Genomic DNA, 24,953 nt, shown 5'->3' with positions numbered 1-24,953 from the left:
AGCACAAGTTTCCACCATGTTTTGACATATGGTCATTTGCCCTGCCACTAAAAATGAGATCAACAACTGAATGGCTACATTCAAAGAAATGTTTACTGTTAAAAAAAAATCTGAATAATATTCCTGAGTAGCAATTTTCTCTGGCATCTAATTCTTGGGACTGTGACATGTACTTTGAGATGGTAGAAGAGGATTTCTATTACTTTCATAAGCTACTGGGCATTTATGAAGAAAATAGTGCAAAGAAAATGAAATTTTGCCTATAAAACTAATACATCCCCTAGTAATTTTACATGCAGAAGAACTATCATTTACATGTACTTGTGAATTATTGTATTGTAGAACTGTTTGAAGATACCAATAATGTTGAAAATGAAAAACAGATGTTTATTAGAGCTGATCTGAAACCAAAGGTCACATCATTATTAGAAATCTAAAAAGTGAACTCCGTACTTCTTGGTTCATTTTCTGTATGATTTTAAAACACAAAGAGGAAAATCTTGGTCACAGGCAGCTGATTTTTTTTTTTTTTTTAAGGAAACAATGTTTGCTTGTTTGTTCATTTGTTTTAGACTTTGGCTGGCCACAATCTTGATAAATGGTTGCTGCTGGTTTTCATTTTTTCTTGATGACCTTATTTCTTAAGTAGTTTTAGATCTTTAGAATTACCGTTGTTTTTCTAAAACTGATTCATACTTTCCCCTTCATCCTCTCTCCATTTTAGTTGTAATTCAGATGTCAATACTCTCTCTTTGAAAGAGATGATTGATAAGTATGTTCCTGTTGGATTCTTTGCAGGAACATAATAAGAACTTACAATAAAATGAAAAATGAGTTACAACTGTTGAAAGTGTAATTTTAAAAACCTTTTTGGCTTTGTACAAAGAAGGTTATTTTTATTCATGACAGAAAAAAAAAAGGCACTGCTAGAAAAAGCACTGTCCTTGCTTTAGGGCAGAAAATAGCCCCAGAGAAGAGGCAAGTCCACTCCACATTAAGCTTCAGGCCCTGGCTTCCTTATTCTTACCTTTCCCTTGTACCAGGTGGGTCAAATCCTGGAAGCCTCTATTTTATATTGTTGTTAAAGCTGCTATTCTAAATATTGTTTAAAATATAAGAAAATAAGATATAAGATAAGGAATAAGCGCTTTCAGAAGCAAGGTGGATTATAAAAACTGCAAAACAAATGATGCATCCATAAAATGAAAAACATAAAGTTGGGTACTTACTCAAGGTGGGATAAATAACTAGGGCTAAGATAAATAGCTGTGGATCAATTCCCTTCAACAGCTCAGAGTCTGCAACAGGTGTTGGCATATTTTTTCTGTAAAGGTCCACATAGAAAATATTTTTGAAACTTGTGGGTCATGTGATCTCCGTTGTGTTCGAATATTTCTGCTTTTGTACTTTGTAACACAAAAACTGCCATAGACAATGAATATGGCTGTATTCCAATAACCTTTCACTTATAGACACTGAAATTTGAATTTCATATCATTTTCACATATCATGAAATATATTATTTGTTGGCATTTTCAACCATTTAAAAATTTAAAAACCTTTCTTAGGTCAGTGGTTGTGCAACAACAGGTAACAGGTCACAGTTTACCAGCCCCTAGTCTAGGGAGTTAGAAAGGGATCTTTATTTCATAATAAAATGTCAGAGCTAAAATTACCACTAGAAAGGTAATACTTTGTTAAACGTGGAAAATAATGTTTTTCTTCTTATGCTATTTCAAAATGTGTTGCAAAAGCTTTTGGTTCTGTCATTTGCAGACATTTTACATGATACAATGTCTTTCTCCGACACATAACGAGGTCAATTACAGGGGAGTCAGAGAAGATGGTAGATGATTTCAGCTGAGGAAGGGCTAGACGGGCATTGCCTTCAGTTAGCACTAGAGAGGAACAGCTTCTCAGTATTTCAGATGAGAATAGTTGGCATTGGAGAATATTGAGGTCAAACTATTGGCAGGATTTTTTAATTCCAACTCTAAGATTCCAGAGCTAAGGACAAGTCCTTAAAGGGTCTGACTCCAAGATACATATTTCAAGTGTGTTAGACAATGATATTCTAGTGAAGTCTGGTAGGTAATTAGGGCTAAATTAAACAGTGAGAGATAGTCAAGAATTTGGGAAAAAGGAAACCATTTTTTACCCTAGACTTTGTTGAAAGCTTGCAATTAATGTAAATTCTTAAAGTTCAGTTCTGAAACTAGTTATTAAATATAGGTGTATCAGTGAAGTACTCGACTTAAAGAAGGAAAAGCTATTTCATCCTCTCGTCTTCTGTCCTTTCCTCTTCCATACTCCCTCCCATTTCTCCTCCTCTTCTTCCCTCTCTTTCTGTCCTTCCCTGCTTTTCCTTTCCTCCTTCTCTCTCCTTTTTTCCTCTCTTTCTTCTTCCTTTCCTCCATTCCCCCAAAATGTAAACCACTGAAATCTGGTAGTTTATAAAATGGTTCCTAAACTCAGACAATCAACAGAATCACTTAGAGGCATCTTTTAAAAAGATAAATTTCTTGGTCCCAAACCAACTGAATCAGAATCTGGAGGAGTGGCATGAGATCATCTGTTGATCTGGATTTTTTTTTTTTTTTTTAACAAGCTCTTCAGGAGATTCTGATGGACACCCAGGTTTAGGAAGCACAGCACTACAGCAGTGGTTCTCAAACTTGAGTGGACATCAGAATGATCTGAACAGCTTATCAAAGCATAGAGGGCTGAGCCCCACTCCAAGAGATTCTAATATATGGATTTGGCATGGGGCCTAAGAATATGCATTTCTAAACAAAATCCCCAGAGGCTACTGGTTCTGCTTGTCTAAAGACCACACACTTGCTGAAAACAACTGCTTTAGGCCATATAATTAAGGCTCCTAGTCTCTCTAGTTGGCCTCATGTCCTTAGTTCACTCAAGCTTTGAACTACTTATTAAAAGGGACATCTGCAAACCTAAACATATAAGGCATTATACAGCATCAAGTCCATCAAATAGTCCGTAAACTCTACAAGCTGGACTATTGTTGTTAAAACAGTTAATTAACAAAAGATACATTTAGCAAAGCACCATGACACCATGTAAATGACTCTCATGGCATCTGATCCAGAGCTCTCTGCACTGGCATGTGTTCACCAGCATTTGCTGCTGTTGGCAGTATTTGGATTCCATCCCTCTTGAAGAGGGTGTTGAGGTTCTTCTGAATCAAAGGGTGGTGACAAATTACACTCAATTTTATTTCTGCCCGAATACAAGACCACAATGACACAAATGTTTTCAGAAAAACAATGTCTCAACACGGGTTATTATTATTATTATTATTATTATTAAGACGGAGTCACGCTCTGTCGCCCAGGTTGGAGTGCAGTGGCGCGATCTCGGCTCACTGCAAGCTCCGCCTCCCGGGTTCACGCCATTCTCCTGCCTCAGCCTCCCAAGTAGCTGGGACTACAGGCACCCACCACCACGCCCGGCTAATTTTTTTTTTTTTTTTTTTTTTTTATATTTTTAGTAGAGACCGGGTTTCACCGTGTTAGCCAGGGTGATCTCAATCTTCTGACCTCGTGATCCGCCCGTTTCGGCTTCCCAAAGTGCTGGGATTACAGGCGTGAGCCACCACGCCCGGCCACGGGTCACTTTTTTAAATAACTTTTAATGATTCTTTGGGATCACTAAGATCTCTCACCCCAGTCTCCCCCTGCTTGAATTAATGTTGAAAATAGTCTCCAGAATTTGAAATGTAATGGCTTCTTGTTTGAACCAGCTATTGTTTCTGTGTCAAACATGGGAGATTTATTGCCAGCAGCAGCTGGAGGAGTTTCCCATAACAACTCCACTGGGAAAACGGTAAGGCAACTAAGGCTTAGAGAGATTAACTCTCCAAGGATACATAACCAGGAATTTCTGGATCAGGATTCACATATTCAGTTCTATTAGGCTGTGTCATGCCTCTTTGACACATAAACTCAAAGTTCTTCAACAACCACAGAATCTGTTGAAAATAATAACAAGCCAAAATAGAATTGCAAAGTGACACAGATGCTTCTTGATTTCTTCTTAGAACTAGCCTTTTGTTTGAATTAGATTGATTTTTTAGGATCTACACACATACATCAACGTATTTATTTTTATGAATATTTTATAAATAGATTCTGATTTTCATTTGTTTGGATGTATAAAACTTCATTGCACAGGCAATCAAGAAAATCACCAAGCTCTGTAGAAATGTCTTCATAGAACAAGCTAATTTTTTTCCCTACTGAGCTATATTTACCGTGGAGAGACATTTCTGCGTATGTCATGACCCTCTGCCAAAATGTCAACCTATTCTCTTCATCCAAAAGTTCATAAAAATAGAGAAAGCTCCAAAAAAACAAGAGATAGGAACAGCTGGGGGTAGGACAGAGGGAGTCAGAGGGCATGCACTCTGGAGGACTATCCAGGTGCATAGGAAGTAGGCGTAATGCACTCCAAGAGTGTCCCAGAGGAAGAGCCACAGTCAGATTCCTCACACACCCCAGCTAATCCATGAAAAGCAGCAGCAGTGCAAGGATGTTTTCATCTCATGCCTTCTGTGTATGGCTATCTGAGTAACTGGCAATATTAAAATAGCTTATTTCACATTGACAGCTTCCAGAATTTGTGAGCAAGCTCCATTTGCTAGAAACACGACTCTGGGTACCAAGAGGTTTGTCTGGCTTAGAATAAGAATTCAATACTTGCCTATAAATATTTATCTTTGAAGAGATTTTTTACTGTTTAATGTTTCCATAAGCTCTTGCTTTGAAAAAAACGTTTTACTCAGTGCTTATTATGTTCTTGCGACATTGTACTTGTGAGGGAAAAATCTTGATGTCTGGATCCCACCTTTAGGGTTCTAGTTTAATTGATAGAAAGTGGGCCCAGTTGCAAGTATTTTTAGAGTCCCCAGGCAATTCATGGAGCCATTGCTCAAGCTTCAAAATGTACTGATGCCTGTGTCCCACCCCCAGTGGTTATAATTTATTAGTCTAGGGTGTGATCTAGATATTGGGATTCTTAAAGATTCCCCATCCCCACCCTCCCCAATCTTGGAATAGACTTGGGTCTCTGCAGCTCTCAAACTTCAGTATGTGTCAAAATCACCTGAAGAGCTTGTTAAATGACAGCTTCCTAAATACCACTCTCAGTGATCTTGATTCACTACATCGAAGTGGGCTCAAGTTTACATTTTTTATAAACCAACAGGTTATGGTAATGCTGCTGGTACAGAGATCACAAGAAAATAGAATTTTCTCCCCAGGAGCATTTGCCAGAGTCTGAACACATTTTTGGTTGTCCCAACTCAGAGGATTGGTGGGTACTACTGGCATCTAGTGGGTAGAGGTTAGACGTGTTACTAAACACCCTACAATGCACAGGACAGTCCCGCCACTCGGCAGCAATTATCTGATCCAAAATGTTGACAGTGTTAAGGTTGAAAACGCTGTTTTCGTCTAGACTCTACAAAGATGCTTAGGTCATTATAAACCAAGGACTTTGAATAAAATTCAAAGCAAAAATCTAGAACTCTTCAATTAGTATCACCTTTAAAACTAAGATATAGAACCAACTGCATGGCTTAATTATACATATAGATTGGTAAAACATAGTGGTTTCTGTTGCTAAACAGAAGACTGACAGTCTTTTGTAGATATAGAAAACATGTGGCACAATTTTTGCTATAGCATGAATCGTTATTATAGCTTTTAGTTAGCTTTCAGGAGATTACAAATTCTTTGTAATTTTACCTTGAAACCCTTTGAATAAAAATCTGAACTTATTAAGAAACCCATTACAGCATAATTTTTGTTCAAAAGTAGTCAATGGGCCAGGCACGGTGGCTCACTCCTGTAATCCCAGCACTTTGGGAGGCCGAGGGGGGCGGATCACAAGGTCAGGAGTTCGAGACCAGCCTAGCCAACATGTTGAAACCCCGTCTCTACAAAAAAACTCAAAGAATTAGCCGGGCATGGTGGTGCGTGCCTGTAATCCCAACTACTCAGGAGGCTGAGGCAGGAGAATCACTTGAACCTGGGAGTTGGAGGTTGCGGTGAGCAGAGATTGTGCCATTGCACTCCAGTCTGAGCGAGAGAGCAAGACTCTGTCTCAAAGAAAAAAAAAAAGAAAAAGAAAAGGTAGTCAACATAGGATCTCATGAAAAAGCTAGTGTTCACAGTGCATTTTAAATGAAATCTGCATTCCTTTTAAACATGTCTATTTCATAAAGTAAGATCCCTAAGTATTTACCCAACAGTTTTAAGTTGTATACTTAAGAGATCTGCTAGTCAATAAGAATATGGGAATTTGAAGAAAACAAAGACTTGTCTTCAGTAGGTTTAAAGCTAAGGTATGTGTGTATGTCTCTGTAATTTTAGGCAGTAGGTATAATTATGTGCTTTGAGGATGTAAAATATGTTCTGGAAATGTAGATACTTTTGAGAGCATCACTGGTGGACAGCCTGCTTCATGGGAAAGGTGAAATCAGACTGAATCCAAAGCAGCATGAAAAATTTCTAGAAATGAGATGACAAGTTTTGAGGTAATAGGTTGAGATGGAAACCTAGGTGTTCCCAACAGGGAGAACATGATCCTGAGGTGAGCATCTGCCTTTCCCAGGGGCTTATGCACTGGGCCAGGAGCCAGTCTTAGGACATGTCCCCTTCTGTGGAAGGAGGCTAGTGGGAGAGCGAATCTGTGCAGAATTCAGGGAACACGGGGAGATTCTGACACTCTGTTGCCGACTTTGTCATCTCAACCAAGACTCAGAGACGGATGACTGAGGGGAGGCAACAAAAGTAAGTTTGGATTTGACATGTCTATTGAGGAAATCCAAGAAACTACAAAACACAAGTTCAGTGACAGGGTTAAAATTTCAGAACAAGTTAAACTTAGGAAGAATGTTGGTAGCCTTCTCCAACTATCCACTTAATGCATATCATCTCTGACAAGTGTGCCATTTAAGGTTATGTTCCAGTAAGTGTCATAATTATACATCTATTTTAGTGACAGCAAACACCAGCAAAGGCTAATATTTCTCCATGGATTTTCTTCTTTTTCATCTGTCTATTGAGCTCTTTTCCAAATTTTAGCTATCTTTTAGATACTGCATTTGTGAAGAAATATTAGTTCTTATAACCTCTTGTTCTATCGGAAATAAAATACAAAGATACAATTAGATGAAATCTGTTGGCATGATTGTCTGTTTGTCTAGAGTGAGTGAGCAGGGAGAGTGTTATCCTCTTGCACTTAGAAGCTTTGTGATTGTTAGCATTTAAGCAGTAGTGAGGCCTTTTCTCTTCATTATGATACAATTTTTTAAAATATCTATTGACTGCTTCAAGGTGATCATATGAATACATTCCACCAGTGTTCCAATAATGTGAGTCAGGTTAGAGGAAAATTCTTTGTTGCTATCAAATTATTGCTTAACAATAGAATTTGCAGCAAAAAGCTCCTGCATGATATTTATTCTTGTTTTCTCTGAGGATAAATAGCCAAATAAGTTTGCATTGTTTGAAATTGACTGGCAAGGTTCTGAAACTCATTTGAGTTATGAAATCTCAGAAGCATTTGGTTGTTTTAAAAATCAACAGAGGACTTAAGCTAGTCACCTGGAAATTAATAAATACCTCTCTGCATTTCTCCATGACTCTCAGTGAGAGTTGGTCTTTCTACCATTTCCGTAAGGTAGACAAGTCCTTCTGCCTTGCTGTTTGGATTTAAGATAATACCACAAATAAGGTTTCACTGTGCAGATGAAGGAAAAGGAAAGAGCATTTTACCCTCCTCTCTCTGCCTCCAAGTATTTGCTGAGCAAGATACTGCACTAGGTACTGCAGAGATGTAAAGGTGAATTAGATACTTCAAGAAGTTCACCACTGGGGAAAGTAGACATTCCTGTTTTAGGCTTTGACCAAATCCTGGTTGACTTCCTTCTCTAGAAGGTATTTGGGTCTTTGGAAACTAGTCAGTGAGGTTGTAGAAACTGACAGAGATGGGAGGATTTTTCTGCTGCCCTTCATTCTCACTTCAAAATAATGTTGAAACACTTTCAGGTTTCCTCATTGTTTTTAGCTCTTTGTGGGATTTTCTTTCTTTCACACGTCTGAACAGCTCTGGGCTCAGAGGCTGGGAATGGGAGTCAGAAAGAGGAACCATAACACTTCCCTCTGGTGGGGAGGCATGGCCCTGGGAATACTCCACCATATTACCTCATTTGGCTGGGTTCACTGGGGAGGTCTCTGGCTGCACACTGAAAGACAACGTAATTCTAAGACAGAGGTACCTCTCTCAGGAATTTTGTCAGCATTACATGTCCATTTCTTGCACCAATGCGAAGATTTTATTCTGGGAAAGATGCCAATTTTTTAAATGACTTTCTACATAGATGATAGTCACAATTTCTAAACCTATTGGTTTCCCACAAGAGGCAAAAAGAGCCCATAATTATTTGATGAATGTCAGAAGGTGTGTTTAGCCCCTTATTCAAGCCATAAGGGGGTCTCCTGAACCAATGGCCTGCAAAGCTCCTTTATTTAGAGTGGATCATGCTCCAACCTCTGTTTGTGTGCCAGGTTGATCTGTAGCAAACTGTCATGGTCCACAAATCAGTGGCTAAATGTTTAATGTCTAGGGTAGGCACACAACCAAAGTAATGAGAAGCATACCTCAGAAAAAAGTTAAACTTGATCTTCAGTGGCATCTTTTTCAGTGCATATATAATCCCAGTTGATGAGTTTCTCCTAAAACCTCCTGTGGATACTCACATAATGTGAGCAAGGTTTTAAAATAATCAAAATGTAAATACTGGGAACATGTAAATTCAAGACCACAGATTACAGCATTTAGATGTCCTCTGTGTGAACCTAGAGATTCATAGTAAACAAAAAAGCATAAGATACAAAGTTTTAAATAAGTGGAACAATAAACAAAACCATTTTTAGGATAGCTATTTTTTAAAACTATACATACAGAGTTAAAATAGATTACTACTTAAATACATATATTTAATATATTTTTTCATGCTACACTGATAAAATATCCCAGAAACTCGGAGTTTAAAGCCATTGAGATTTCTACTAGTAACTCAAATTGTTGCCAAGTCATTTTGAGTTAGTTGAAGTGTCAGGGAACATGTGCGTTTTAGAAATATTTTGGGTTTTCAGGAGGTGGAGCTTGCAGTGAGCCGAGATTGTGCCACTGCACTCCAGCCTGGGTGACAGAGCAAGACTCCGTCTCAAAAAATAAATAAATAAATAAAAATAAAGACATATTTTGGGTTTTGTTCATTCGTTTAGGAAACAGCACTTTTAATGTAGCAAAAATGTTCACTAGTCTTTTTTTTTTTTTTTTTTTTTGAGATGGAGTCTCGCTCTGTCACCCAGTCTGGATGCAGTGGCATGATCTCGGCTCACTGCAACCTCCACCTCCCAGGTTCAAGTGATTCTCCTGCCTCAGTCTCCCAAGTAGCTGGGATTATAGGCACGTGCCACTGTGCCTGGCTAATTTTGTTGTGTTTTTACTAGAGACAGGGTTTCACCATGTTGGCCAGGCTGGTCTCGAACTCCTGACCTTGTGATCAGCCCACCATGCCCGGTCACTACTTTCTTATAATATAATCATTGTAGGAAGTTTTTGGCCTGGACATAGTGAGCTTACAAAAACCTGTCCTATTATCCTTTAGACAACTGTGCCTTACGTCTTCTGGTTGTGCTGTATATGTCTTTGGGCCCGATTTTCCTGTGGGTATAAAGTAAACTTTCCTTCCTTTTCCTTATACATTCTATTTACAAATAAAAAATAAACTGCTTCATAATTAATTGGCAACATTGTCCAAGTAAGAGTTATGCATATGAAGGATTTAGAAGTTATTTCTCCTACTTCGTGTTACCCAAGCAAAACATATTTGTGGGTTTTGATAACTATAATCAAACTACAGCAAGGCTATTGTAGTGTATGTGTTTGTTCAAGTATATATCCCATTCTGAATTTTTAAAATCAGGGAGCTATCTTCCTGGAATGGTCACAGTACAAATATTGTTGCCTTAATTTTTTTCATTTGACCTTCACCAAAAAGCATTATGTAGGGCTAGGATATCGGGAAAGTCAGGGTTTGTTATATACTTTATCAGTTATCCAAACTTCAGTGAGTTCCCTTAAGTGTTTGCCATTGGGTAGGAAATAGTGAAGATTTATCCTAAACCTAAAAAGTAAATAATAATAATAATAATAATGATTATAAGGGAATATACATGATACATCATGAGGTAAGTCACTAGGAGCAGAAAGCTTATTAAATTTCCAGTTGAAAATGTATCTATGTTGGAAAAAAACAGACATTCTGATTTTCAGTTTTTCCCTCAGGTACAACCTTAGTCACAGCTTCATCCGCAAAGATACTGGTCATATTCATTGTATTTTGAAAAAGTACGGGTGTACATAAAGCCACTATATCTTTAAAATATATAAATAAATAACTTTTCCTGACAAGTTTTAAAATATAAGACATATGACAGAACAGTTTTCTTCAATTATATGATTTGATTTTCCACAGTGGTATCGTTGTATAGATTTCCCCGTTATTTTATGCATCAGTTCTGTTGACACTTGCCACCACTCTTTTTTTCTTTTCTTTTTTTTTTTTTTTTTTTTTGAGGCGGAGTCTCGCTTTGTCGCCCGGACTGGAGTGCAGTGGCCGGATCTCAGCTCACTGCAAGCTCCGCCTCCCGGGTTTACGCCATTCTCCTGCCTCAGCCTCCCAAGTAGCTGGGACTACAGGCGCCTGCGGCTCAAGCCTGTAATCCCAGCACTTTGGGAGGCCGAGACGGGCGGATCACGAGGTCAGGAGATCGAGACCATCCTGGCTAACACGGTGAAACCCCGTCTCTACTAAAAATACAAAAACCACTCTTTTTTTCTAAAGTTCCAGGAGTTTGCCTTTGGCGCTTTTTCCTAACTCAGTCTTCAGATACAACTTTATTACATTTTATTTTTAAATTATTATATATTATTATTAAAATATTACAAAAATTATTACATATTACATTAAGGTATCAATCCAATTAATTAAATTTAATAAATTCATTCCATACATTAAATTGCAAAAAAGCTAAAACAAAAATTGAAAATTATTTTATTGTTTATTAGATTATTGAAATTAGTTGTACACTCCAACATACCTGAAAAAAATAGACATTTAAAGGTAGTGAATGAAAAGATGGGAAATTATGCTTTAGGCAAATAGCAACCAAAGCATTGCTGGTATAGGCAAAATGCTATCAAACGAAATAGACTTTAAGATAAAAGTAGCATGAAAATAACAGGATCCCAGGTATGTGAAATTTTTAATTCACCAAGAAGAGATAATCTGACATCGTATATACCCAATGACATAGGTTAAAATACAGACAGCAAAATTCGACAAAATTACAAGGACAAAATGAATGTACCAGCATGGCAAGAGATTACATCAGACATATTTCAGTAACTGACTTAAAGTGTAGACAAGGAGAAATCACAAAGGATGAGGATTTGAGCAGCACAATTTAAAATCTTAATCTAATGTACATATATAGAATGCTGTACTCCCTGTTTGAGAGTACACGTTCTTTTCAAGCACACATGGAATGTTTTTAAAGAATACATTATGAACTGTACTTAAAGAAATGTCACCTAATTTTAAAAACCTGTATCATACATATCTTAATATTGGACTTCCTGAAAATTAAATTAGATAATAATTACCAGAAAGGTATCTTTAAAAATCTACATATTTCAAATCTACATTTGGAATTAAACATATGCCTTAGTTACCCATGGTTAAAAGAAGAAACTACATCCTTGAGGAATCGCCACACTGTTTTCCACAATGGTTGAACTAGTTACAGTCCCACCAACAGTGTAAAAGTGTTCCTATTTCTCCACATCCTCTCCAGCACCTGTTGTTTCCTGATTTTTTAATGATTGCCATTCTAACTGGTGTGAGATGGTATCTCATTGTGGTTTTGATTTGCATTTCTCTGATGGCCACTGATGATGAGCATTTTTTCATGTGTCTGTTGGCTGTATGAATGTCTTCTTTTGAGAAGTGTCTGTTCATATCCTTTGCCCACTTTTTGATGGGGTTGTTTTTTTCTTGTAAATTTGATTGAGTTCTTTATAGGTTCTGGATATTAGCCCTTTGTCAGATGAGTAGACTGCAAAAATTTTCTCCCATTCTGTAGGTTGCCTGTTCACTCTGATGATAGTTTCCTTTGCTGTGCAGAAGCTCTTTAGTTTAATTAGATCCCATTTGTCAATTTTGGCTTTTGTTGCCATTGCTTTTGGTATTTTAGACATGAAGTCCTTGCCCGTGCCTATGTCCTGAATGATATTACCTAGGTTTTCTTCTAGGGATTTTATGGTTTTAGGTCTAACATTTAAGTCTCTAATCCATCTTGAATTAATTTTCATATAAGGAGTAAGGAAAGATCCAGTTTCAGCTTTCTACTTATGGCTAGTCAATTTTCCCAGCACCATTTATGAAATAGGGAATCCTTTCCCCATTTCTTGTTTTTCTCAGGTTTGTCAAAGACCAGATGGCTGTAGATGTGTGGTATTATTTCTGAGGGCTCTGTTCTGTTCCACTGGTCTATATCTCTGTTTTGGTACCAGTACCGTGCTGTTTTGGTTACTATAGCCTTGTAGTATAGTTTGAAGTCAGGTAGCATGATGTCTCCAGCTTTGTTCTTTTGGCTTAGGATTATCTTGGCAATGTGAGGTCTTATTTGGTTCCATATGAACTTTAAAGCAGTTTTTTCCAATTCTGTGAAGAAAGTCATTGGTAGCTTAATGGGGATGGCATTGAATCTGTAAATTACCTTGGGCAGTATGGCCATTTTCACGATATTGATTCTTCCTATCCATGAGCATGGTATGTTCTTCCATTTGTTTGTGTCCTCTTTTATTTCACTGAGCATGGTTTGTAGTTCTCCTTGAAGAGGTCCTTTACATCCCTTGTAAGTTGGATTCCTAGGTATTTTATTCTCTTTGAAGCTATTGTGAATGGGAGTTCTTTCATGATTTGGCTCTCTGTTTGTCTATTACTGGTGTATAAGAATGCTTGTGATTTTTGCACACTGATTTTGTATCCTGACACTTTGCTGAAGTTGCTTATCAGCTTAAGGAGATTTTGGGCTGAGACAATGGGGTTTTCTAAATATATAATCATCTCATCTGCAAACAGGGACAATTTGACTTCTTCTTTTCCTAACTAAATACTCTTTATTTCTTTCTCTTGCCTGATTGCCCTAGCCAGAACTTCCAACAGTATGTTAAACTAGAAATACCATTTGACCCAGCCATCCCATTACTGGGGATATATCCAAAGGATTATAAGTCATGCTGCTATAAAGACACACACACACGTATGTTTATTGCGGCACTATTCACAATAGCAAAGACTTGGAATCAACCCAAATGTCCATCAGTGACAGACTGGATTAAGAAAATGTGGCACATATACACCATGGAATTCTATGCAGCCATAAAAAAGGATGAGTTTGTGTCCTTTGTAGGATGGATGCAGCTGGCAACCATCATTCTCAGCAAACTATCACAAGAACAGTAAACCAAATACTGCATGTTCTCACTCATAGGTGGGAATTGAACAATGAAATCACTTGGATACAGGAAGGGGAACATCACACATTGGGGCCTATTGTGGGGAGTGGGGAGGGGGAGGGATAGCATTAGGAGATATACCTAATGTAAATGACGAGGTAATGGGTGCAGCACACCAACATGGCACATGTGTACATATGTAACAAACCTGCACGTTGTGCACATGTACCCTAGAACTTAAAGTATAATAAAAAAAAAAAAAAGAGGAGAAGGAGGAAGAAGGAGGAGGAGGAGGAGAAGGAGAAATTCTAATACATATGATCAAACTACATTGCACAAAAATATATTACCCTATCATCACCTTACAAACACTGTACTTTTTTTCCCCTCCTTGCCAAAACAATTTGTGAACAATAATCAGGTTTTTTTGGTTAAAAAGAAAAAAAAGAAGAAACTACAATGGAAATATAAAATAATTAGAATGACAAATCTGAATGAAGCCATTATATATAAAAAACTTCCAGGATCCAACTAAAGCATCTTTGTATTAAGGGAATGGTTTACAACTTTAGAAAAGAAGTCTCAAAATGAAAAAGGTGCTGTAAGTACCTAGGCTGCAGAAATCAAGCAGAAGCTACTGTGAACAACTATAAGGAAATAAATCTGAAACAAGTGGAATGGTCCAAGACCTAGAATGATATAAGTCACTAAACTGACCTGTGAGGAAATAGTAAACCCAAATAGACTATAACTGTATCAGTCAGTGTCCATTCAGGGAAGCAGAAAATTTTAACATCAGGAATTGTTTAAAGAGGCTTTAGGAAAACTGAAACAGCAGGAGACCACAGAGGTGACACAGGGATGGTAGTTGCAGGCAGCATCTGCTACTCCTGGAGCTGAATGTGAAAAGGAAGAGGGGTGGTTCTCCCAATTTAACAGCCTGGAGCGGGATTCTGCAGAGGTGGGACCCAGACGTCTGGTAAGAAGGTATTTCCCAGCTGGTATTTGGGGGTTGAGAGGAAGCACTGCTGCTTCCAGCCAGCTGGTGCTGGTATCTCTGAGGGGACACAGTGAGTCTAATTCTGAGACTGTAGAAGAAACTGGAACTAAATGCTGCTGCCAAAGTGAAGAAACATTGCAGAAATGCCACTTACAGAAACAGGAAGCAAAACTGGCAGGAGCAGCTTTCTTTCCTTCTCTCCAGTCTCCTCATCTCCATTTAGCGGCTACTGGAAGAAACTAACACGGAACTAGGTAGAACGGAACAATTTGATTTGAAGAGTGTCTGTTGCAGCATCACAAAGCAAATCAGAGAAGGGTGGTTTGGAGGCTAGGAGAAAACAGTGTGCTAGCCTTGATTACTTGTATAAGAAAAGAAAAATAATCTAAAAATAAATGAGCTAAATATTCAACTTTAATAAGTTAGAAAAACAATAAATTTAAAGAAATTAGATGTGTAGAATTAATAGAGGCAAAAATAAAATTTAGTGAAATAGAAAATATTCAATAGAATAATATAAAGCCAAAATATGGTTCTTCAAAAAGACTGAGAAAATTGACAAATTGACAAGAAAACGAAGAAAGAACAAAACCATAAATTAAAAATTGGGGAAAAGATGAAGAACGTAACTACAGATACTGCAGAAAATAAGCAGAGGGTATTATGAAGAACTGTATACCAACATTATAAACACGTAAGATGGTAAAATCACTAAAATAAACTCGAGGATAAGTTGAAAATCTAAATAGTCTATAGCCATTATTAAAAGAAACTAACCTGGAAGTCAGTTCTTTGCACACAAATCACCAGGCTCAGATGGAATTACAGGAAAGTTCTACCAAGTCAAGGAAAAGATCATTCAATATTTCTATAAACTCCTTAAAGAAATATACAAAGGAGAAATAATTATTGCTTTATGAGTAAACTGAATACTAAAACCACAAGAGAAAAATAAAGTGAATAGTCCAATTCAAACAAAACAAATTTATGAATATATAGTCAGCCCTTGAGATCTGTGAGTTTCTTATCCATGGATTCAACCAGCTGTGGATCAAAAATATTTGGGAAAAAAGGTGTACTAAACATGTACAAACTTTTTTCCTTGTCATTATTCACTAAACAATACAGTGTAACAACTATTTACATAACATTTACATTGTATTAGATATTATAGATAATGTAGAGATGACTTAAAGTATATGGGAGGATATGCAGAGATTATGTAAATATTACGTCCTTTTGTATCAGGAACTTGAGACTATAGATTTTGTTATCTGTGGGGGGTTCTGGAATCAATCCTCAGAGGATACCAAGGGACAACTGTATGTAGAAAGAGAACACATATTCAGTAGCAAAATGCTAAAAGCATTTTCTTTACCATAAGGAACAGCGCAAGCATACTTACTATCATCACTAGTATTCCACATTATACTGGAAGTCTTAAATAATTTAGCAAGGAGAAAATGGTATAAGAGTAGAAAAAGAAGGGAAAAAGCTGTCGTCCACAGATGAAATGACCATCTATATAAACAATAGAAAGGGTTATGCAAAGTATAGGAATTACAGGAATTTGTCAGGATGGTACAATATATGATTAATGCACAAAAGCTAACTGCATTTCTTTATACCAGCAACAAACATAAGATTAAAAAAACTTGTAAAAGGTACTACTATTTACAAAAACAACCAAAAATAGATGGTACTTAGGAATACACACATCAAAAGAGATGTAAGCCCTCTATAAAGAGAATAATAAAGGCTGGGCATGGTGGCTCATACCTATAATCCCAGCACTTTGGAAGGCCAAGGTGGGCAGACCATTTGAGTTCAGGAGTTCAAGACTAGCCTGGTGAACGTGGCAAAAACCCCGTGTCTACTAAAATACAAAACTTAGCCCGGTGTGGTGGCATGCACCTGTAATCCCAGCTACTTGGGAGGCTGAGGCAGGAGAATAGCTTGAACCTGGGAGGTGGAGGTTGCAATGAGCTGAGATCATGCCACCACACTCCAGCCTGGGTGACAGAGCGAGACTCCATCTCAAAATAAATAAATAAAATAATAAAATTGGATCCAAAGACATTAAAGAATATCTAAATAGATGGACTTACATGTTATGTTCACATATTGGAAAGGTTAATATGAAGATGTGTTTCCTCAAATCTGCATATTCATTGGAATTACAAGATTTAAACAAATAAAAATCCTAGATTCAGAAACCTGTTGGAAAAGCAAAGAGCTAAGGTAATCCTATAGATGAAGAACCAAGTAGAATTTTATTACCCTAAAAGATGTAATAAAATTGTGTAATTAGTGCAGAGATAAATAGGGCAATGAAACAAAATTGAGAAACAAGAAAATTACCTATTTACATATAAAAACTTGAATAATGGCACAACAGAATTCAGAATTAGTAGGAAAGAATGTATTATGCCATAAATGGAATTATTCATCTATAAAGAAAAAGTGGAAAATTGACCTTTAGTTCATACCTTACACAAAAATCAATTTCTGATACATTATTTCAAATGTGAAAGGAAAAACATTAAAAATTTTAGAAGAAAATATATGTGAAAGACTGTCTCCTTAGGGATCTCATAAAAAACTGTAAAGTGTAATAAAATATTAAGAAATTTAATCTTATTGTAATTAATAACTATTCACTAAAAGACCCCATAAAGAGTGTTAAACTACAAACTTGGAAAATATTTTTGTGACTCCTGTAAAATAAAACATAAAAAACTAGTTTCGTAATATATAAAAATGTTGTGTATCAGTAGGACAATACAAATAATCAAATTTTTTATACTGAATAGTATATACCTGTTATACATGAGGTATAATAATATACCTCATGAGTAACATGGAAAGCCAGTAAATAGCCAATGATTCTCCATATCACTAGTATGTGTGAACATATAAATTTCAATGATATACCAATTCACAGCCACCAGACTGGAAAAAAAATTAAAGCCTTACAAAACCAAAAATTAAACCCTGACAAATGGGAAGGAGATGGAGCAATAGAATTTCTCAAAGCAAATAAGAATTTAAATTGGCACAGGCCAGGCGTGGTGGCTCACGCCTATAATCCCAGCACTTTGAGAGGCCAAAGAGGGCAGATCATGAGGTCAGGAGATCGAGACCATCCTGGCTAAAACGGTGGAACCCCTTCTCTACTAAAAATACAAAAACTTAGCCGGGCGTGGTGGCAGGCACCTGTAGTCCCAGCTACTCAGGAGGCTGAGGCAGGAAAATGGTGTGAACCTGGGAAGTGGAGCTTGCAGTGAGCCAAGATCATGCCACTGCACTCTAACCTGGGCCAACAGAGCGAGATTCCATCTCAAAAATAATAATAATAATAAATTGGCACTAACATCTTGGGAAAAAAATGTATCTACCAATGGAGGTGAACATGCCTATAACCCTTGTCCAAGCAGTTCCACTTCAGGGAATATATCCTAGAGAGATCTTTGCATATGTGCATCAGGAAACATGTATGAGAATGTTCATAGTAGCATTGTTTATGATAGGAACAAACACTAGAAAGCAGCCTAATTGTCTATGAAAGTAGGTTTTAAAAATTGTAATATAATTATACAAGTAAAGATGATACAGTAGTGAAGATGAATGAACTACAGCTATATGCACCAGCATGATTTAATCTCAGGAAAAATAATTTTGAACTCAAAAAGCAAACTAAGAAAAAATACAGAAGTATAGTTTAGTTCATATCAAGTTCAAAAATAGGAAACTCTAAGTATGTTGTTTAGAGACACATGTATGTGATTACAATATAAAGAAAAGGAATGGAGAGATTATCACAAAATTCAGGATAGTGGCTGTCTTTGGAAAGGAGAGAGAGATCATCATGAACGAGCACACAGGAGTCTTCAAATATATTGGTATGTTCTATTTCTTAAGCTAGCTGGCAAGCACAGGATGTTTCTTTTTATGTTATTTTATGCCTTTATTTACATTGTAGGGGAGGCAAAATGTTTCTTCTGCCCTCTTCTGGTCTCCAGGTAGCCCCGATAATTAAATTAACATAGATAGATTCACAAGAAAAAAGCTTATAGATTTTTATTATATACCTGGGAGCCCAATAGAAAAATAAAGACCCAAAGAAGTGGCAAAACCTAAGTGCTTACGTGCTGGGTAGAACAAAGAGAAGCAATTGTGGAAAAGTAACTGTTAATTGAAACAGCAGAAGTTCAGTCTAGGCCCTGTTACTCACCACACAGAAACCTAATCACTGAGATGATAAGTAGTGCCAGAGAAAAAGTATTTATTCAGGTGTTGCACCCAAGGAGATACAAAATCAGTCTCCAATTCATCTCTTCGGCAGGACTAAAATTAGGGATTTATATAGCAGGGAAAAAATGTAACCATGTGTTAGAAAATAAGAATTAGGGAGGGATAAGGAAGAGAAATTGTTCAACAGGAAGCAGGTGGTCAGTTAGGCAATAATGATGGGTAAGGGAGCTGGTGCCTTATTGTGCAGATTTGGTTATCTGGTAAGTTTCAATTCCTTAATACTATCTGGAAGGTCTGATGGTTGATTTCCTGACAGAGGATCTCAGATAAGATAAATGTAGCTTTCTCAAGTTTTAAGATTGGAGGGTCCATTTCTATGTTAATTCAAAGGAAACCATAGACATCAGTTCTATGAGGCAATTGGGCCAGTTTCATAACTAAAACGTATGAGGAGACCAAAAGAAGATAGCTATTTTAAGTTGGGCACAGTGGCTCACACCTGTAATCCCAGCACTTTGGGAGGCTGAGGCAGGCAGACTGCTTGAGCCCAGGAGTTTGAGACCAGCCTGGGCAGCATGGTGAAACCCTATCTCTACTAAATATACAAAAAATTAGCCAGGCATGGTGGTGCGTGCCCGTAGTCTCAGCTACTTGAGAGGCTGAGGTGAGAGGATGGCATGAGCCTGTGAGGCAGAGGCTGCAGACTCTGTCTTGAGGGGAAAAAAGTTATTTTAACAAGGCTTGTTTGTACAGAATTATCTTGGCCTCACTCTGGTGACAAGAATGTTTCCTCTTGGAATGTAGAGGGCATCTTTTTTTTTTTTTTGAGACGGAGTCTCGGAGGCTGTCTCCCAGGCTAGAGTGCAGTGGTGCGATCTCCCCTGGCTGCAAGCTCTGCTCCTGGGTTCACGCCATTCTCCTGCCTCAGCCTCCTGAGTAGCTGGGACTACAGGTGCCCACCACCTTGCCGGGCTAATCTTTTGTATTTTTAGTAGAGAAGGAGTTTCACTGTGTTAGCCAGGATGGTCTCGATCTCCTGACCTCGTGATCCGCCCGCCTCGGCCTCCCAAAGTGCTGGGATTACAGGCATGAGCCACCGCGCCCAGCCAAGAGGGCATCTTTAAGATGGGAGTTTTGGCCGGGCGCGGTGGCTCAAGCCTGTAATCCCAGCACTTTGGGAGGCCGAGACGGGCGGATCACGAGGTCAGGAGTTCGAGACTATCCTGGCTAACACGGTGAAACCCCGTCTCTACTAAAAAATACAAAAAGCTAGCCGGGCCAGGTGGCTGGCACCTGTAGTCCCAGCTACTCAGGAGGCTGAGGCAGGAGAATGGCATAAACCCGGGAGGCGGAGCTTGCAGTGAGCTGAGATCCCGCCACTGCAGTCCAGCCGGGTGACAGAGCGAGACTCCATCTCAAAAAAAAAAAAAAAAAGATGGGAGTTTTATTTCTTGCTTTCAGGAAGAGAAGGAAAGGTCAGAGTGCCCCTCTTGCAGCTGCTGTCTTTCAAGTGCCTTTAGCTCTCAAAATAATACTTATGCCAAAATAGCATATTACAGTTGGTAGATTGTTATCCTTCAACACAAATAAAATGTTTTATAAAATGCAATTTAAAACAATAGTTTACCTTTATGTTAGGTACTTAGTTTGGCTTTTATAAAGAAACTAATGTATTAATGTTTTTCCTATTGTCCAATAATTTGTACTGCTTCCTTGTGTTGCAAAATTATATGTATTTTTAATTACTCCCTGAAAGTCTAAATTGTATGTTTTTCATCAAATTATTTTTAAAATTTATTTCTGACAAACATGTCCATGTGTATGAATTTTAAGATGATGCATATGAAAGTGTTTAAAGATACATATACCTATACAAATGCAAGGTGATATATACATGGAATATATTTTAAAGGGTAGGTAGAATCACTGTTTTTGACTAAGTAGAATGTGGCTAAAGATCAAATTCAATGGTTATCCTCTGAAATCTTGGTTGAGACTATTTCTTTTTTTTTGTTTATTTTTGGTTTTGTTTTGATAGTACCAAAGCAAAATGATTGAGAGGCACAGAGATGGGAATAGAACATCAAGTATCTTTGCAGAATAAACTAGGGATTCCTGTTATATGATACAAATGTACGAAGAGAAGAAAAACAGTTTTCACCAAATAAACAAAGTAATTAAAGCACATCTCACTAAACTAAAAAGTCAAGAGTTTACCCAGTTCGGTATCTTCCACCTCCCCAGCAAAAATAAGGCTTTTTTGGCAGGGCACACTGGCTCATGCCTGTAATCCCAGCACTTTGGGAGGCTGAGGTGGATCACTTGAGTTCAGGAGTTGGAGACCAGTCTCAGCAACATAGTCGCTGCAAAAGTACAAAAATTAGCCAGATGTGGTGGCACATGCTACTAGTAGTCCCAGCTACTCAGGAGGCTGAGGCAGGAGGACTGCTTGAGCCCAGGAGGTTGAGGCTACAAGTGAGCCATGACAGCACTGTTACCAAAACACTACGGGTTCAGTCTAAGTCCTGCTGCTTGCTGCACAGAAAACCAGTTTCTGAGACAATGAGTATTGCCAAGGAAGAAAGCTTTAATCAGGTGCTGCAGCCAAGGAGATGGAAGATAACTCTCAAATCCATCTCCCTAACCAACTAAAATCAGGGGTTTATATAGCAGGGAAGAAATGTAACTATGTGTGAAAAAATCAGGAACTTGGGAGGGGTAAGGAAGCAATCATCATGAATAAGAGGCCCGGTATCTCATTGTCTGGATGCCATTACCCAGTGAGTATCAGTTCTTAGATACTTTTTGAGAATCTTGAGGGTCCTTTCCTGAGGAAGAAACTCAGATAAAACATATATAAGTTTCAAGCTTTAAGACCAGAAGAGAGTCAATTTCTATATTTATCCGAAAAAAAACACTGTCTATGGGACTATTGGGTTAGTTTCAGCACCACTGCACTCCAGCCTGGCAAACAGAATGAGGATGTCTACAAAAACAACAACTTACCAGGCTGGGTTTGTTAGCAGTAGCAGGAATCCATGTTACCAGTGGCATATCCATATGGGTTCGCAGCAATTTCAGTCCCTGCCTTCTCAGAAGAAAGAATTCGACTGAGGGGCATAAAGCAGAAAAAGAGACTGAGGGCAAGTTTCAGAGCAGGAGTGTAAGTTTATTTTAAAAGTCTTTAGAAAAGAAAAAAAAAGGACAGTTCACTTGGAAGAGATCCAAGTGGGTGCTGCAGTTCAAGAGAGAAAAGAGAACGTTTAAACTTGATCCTAGGCCAGGCATGGTGACTCACTCCTGTAATCCCAGCACTTTGAGGTCAGGAGTTCGTGACTAGCCTAGCCAATATGGTAAAACCCCATTTCTACTAAAAATCCAAAAAAAAAAAAAAATAGCTGGGTGTGGTGGTGGACACCTGTAACCCCAGCTACTCAGGAGGCTGAGGCAGTAGAATCTCTTGAACCTGGGAGGCAGAGGTTGCAGTGAGCCGAGATTGGGCCACTGCACTCTAGCCTGTGTGACAGAGTGAGACTCCATCTCAAAACAAAACAAAACACACCTGGGACTTTATAGGCTCAGCTCTTTTCCACGATTCCTCCTTTAGGTGGGCCTCCCACATGCGCAGTACCCTCCTTACACTTACGAACTGAGCGCACATGGTGTGTTTAGCAAGTTGTACACATGCCCATCTGAGTTTTTCTTCCCTTTTCCGGTGGAAAGTATCCCCGGAACATCATACTTTGCCATTTTATCTCTTAACGTACATGCCCAGGACATTTCTTCTCCCTAGGGTCTGCATTCAGTTAACATTTTGATGTTAATAGGTGTGAATCATCAGAAAATGGCCTCTCCCTGGTGCCAACTGCCAATTTATCTCTTTTAGAGAGTCAATGTGCTAATTGCTGAACCATCACCTGATGTTCCTAGTGGGTCTAACTACCTGTAACAGGTTCATGAGTTTAGGCCTGTGTCAATGCAACCTAATAAAACTGGTGTTCCCCAATCTTTATTTTGCTTTATACAGGTTTTTGTTTTTTACCCTAGAGCAATGCCTTGCACACAGTAGTTGCTCAATAAATATTTGTTAAATGAATAAATAACATGTTTAGGCCGGGTGCGGTAGGATCACACTTGTAATCCTAGCACTTTGGGAGACCAAGGCAGGTGGATCACCTGAGGTGAGGAGTTTGAGACCAGCCTGGCCAACATGGCGTAACCCCATCTCTACTAAAACTACAAAAACTAGCCTGGTGTGGTGGCATGTGCCTGCAGTCTCAGCTACTTGGGAGACTGAGGCAAGAGAATCACTTGAGAAATCTGGGAGGCGGCAGTTGCAGTGAGCCAAGATCACACCATTGTACTACAGCCTGGGTGACAGAGAGAGACTCTGTCTCAAGAAAAAAATAAAATAAAATAATAAATAAATAAATAAATAAATAACACGTTTAAAGTTTTAAAAGCAGAGGATAAAAACTAAAAGCAGTGGTTTAGGATAAAAAAAATTATTTCTAAGGGCATTTCATATAAGCTGAGAATAACTCAGCAGTAGATGAAAAGTCAGAAATTAAGTACACTAGGGAGCAGAATAGTGCAACTGCAGGGTACATGAGCTTTGGAGTCTGAGAGATGTGAGAACAAACCCATTTTTTTTTTGCTGGTTCCTGGACTTGTAATCTCCAATAAATTATAAACTTTCTCTTTACATTTTTTTTTTTTAGCTGTTCTAAAGATCTTTGCCCTTCATCTTCAGCAGTTTTTCTATGAGGTATGTAGGTTTCTATCTTGCTTGGGACTCAAGTGTTCTAAGCATGAAGATTTTTGTCTTTTATCTGTTCTGGACATTCTCAGCCATTATTTCTTTACATATTGGCTATTCTTTTCATCTACAGTTCACTTTCAGTGCAAATTGAACCTTCTCTTTACATACTCCATGCTCATTACTCTCTCTTTTATATTTTCCCTATGTTTATCTTTCCTCAATTCCATCTTTCATTTCAGTCATTTTCTGTTCAGTCGTGTATAACTTGCTGTTTGACCTTCCCACTGAGACTTTTTATTTCAATTATCATTTATTTTAAGTAAGTTCTGTTTGTTTGTAAATCTTAGTTTTTTTCATAGTGTCTTTTTTACTTTTCTTATGTTTTTATTCATTTCATGGTAAGTGAAGTTTTATCCTAGGGAATATTTTCTGGACTGGGTTGAAGAGGTTTCTCTCTAAGGTGATTTTGTGTTTGCTTCTGACAGATGAATCAAGTTTTTTCATATCCCCAAGCCCCTTTTACACAACTGTTTTTTAAAATTTTTCGATTTTCGTTTGAGATTCAGGGGACACATGTGCGGGTTTGTTACAAGGGTGTATTGCATGGTGCTGAGGTTTGGGCTTCTGTTGATCCTGTCACCCAGATAGTGAACATAGTACCGAATAGATAGTTTTTCAGTCCTTGCCCCTCTCCCTCCCTCCTTTTGGAGTCTCCAGTGTCTACTGTTCTTGTCTTTATGTCTGGTGAACCCAAGATTTAGCTCCCATTTATAAGTAAGAGCATGCAATATTTAGTTTTCTGTTTCTGTGTTAGTTTACTTACGAAAACAGCCTCCAGTTGCATCCACGTTGTTGCCAAAGATATGTTCTCATTCTTTTTCATGGCTGTATAGCATTCCATGGTGTATATGTATCACATTTTCTTTATCTAATCCACCATTGCTGGGCACCTAGGTTGGTTCCATGTCTGCTATTGTGAATAGTGCTGCAATGAACATAGGAGTCCATGTGTCTTTTTGGTAGAATAATTTTTATTCCTTTGGTTATATACCTAGTAATGGGATTTCTGGGTTGAATGGTAGTTCTATTTCTAATTCTTTGAGAAATCTCCAAACTGCTTTCCACAGGAGCTGAGCTAATTTGCAACAGTGTATAAGCAGTCCTTTTTCTCTGCATCCTCACCAGCATCTGTTATTTTTTGACTTTTTAATAAGTAATGGCCATTCTGACTGGTCTTTTATGCAACTTTTGTAGCTGTAATTTCCCGTTCTGTGTGGGAAGCAGAGAGATGAATCTCAAACTCTAGGGAAAACTACC

This window comes from Trachypithecus francoisi, unplaced genomic scaffold (assembly GCF_009764315.1).
Source record: "Trachypithecus francoisi isolate TF-2019V2 unplaced genomic scaffold, Tfra_2.0 Lachesis_group4, whole genome shotgun sequence".
Lineage (NCBI taxonomy): Eukaryota > Metazoa > Chordata > Mammalia > Primates > Cercopithecidae > Trachypithecus > Trachypithecus francoisi.
Note: the sequence above shows the minus strand (reverse complement) of the source record.